Source organism: Octopus bimaculoides, chromosome 11 (genome assembly GCF_001194135.2).
Source record: "Octopus bimaculoides isolate UCB-OBI-ISO-001 chromosome 11, ASM119413v2, whole genome shotgun sequence".
In the NCBI taxonomy this organism is placed as follows: Eukaryota; Metazoa; Mollusca; class Cephalopoda; order Octopoda; family Octopodidae; genus Octopus; species Octopus bimaculoides.
This window is the reverse complement of record NC_068991.1, coordinates 28,310,395-28,311,070: the sequence shown is the minus strand read 5'-3', so window position 1 is coordinate 28,311,070 and position 676 is coordinate 28,310,395. Positions and strand designations below refer to the sequence as shown.

The window sequence follows — 676 nt, the reverse complement described above, 5'->3', positions numbered from 1 at the left end:
CATACATACATACATATGTATATATATGTGTGTGTGTGTGTGTGTGTGTGAGTGTGCGTGTGTGTGATTGTGTGTGTATAAACGAGGTAAATAAACCAAATCGAACATACATATACGAGATATGTGTTGTTTGTTTGTGGGTCGGCTGCGGTTTTTAGGCGTAAGGGAATATATTCCCCATACGCTTGATGTAAAAAACACAAAGCACCTGAAAATAAGTCATAGTCAAACAAGACATCTCACTTAGGCCCCTTTGCTGCATACTGAACAAAGCCCGCTGCAAGCCATTTCAACGATTATGACTATATGCCAGCAGATGGTGTTTAATCATTTAGATGATAGACACATTCGGCGACATGGTTTGCAGCGAACCTTGTTCAGTATGCGGCATTGATAAGTCGCAACAATGACGAAGCATCGTTGTCTGTTGCTCCTTGAAAGGGCCTATGTGAGTTGTCTCGTTTGACCATGACTCACTTTCAGGTGCTTTTTTTTTTACACCAGGCACATAGAGTATATATTCCCTTACGCCTTAGAACTGCAGCCGAACAACGAACTAACAGCAGACATAGCTTGTGTTTGTGTGTTCGATTTTGTATATATATATATATATATACATAAACACACACACATACATATAATATACATACATACATACATAATACATATATATATA

General features: G+C 38.3%; 1 protein-coding gene across 1 annotated transcript in view; it reads right to left on the bottom strand.

The window, feature by feature from the left end:
• Window positions 1–676, bottom strand: part of LOC106867782 (uncharacterized) — a 59,995-nt gene that overhangs the window by 20,392 nt on the left and 38,927 nt on the right. The gene's annotated exons all lie outside the window — the stretch shown is intronic.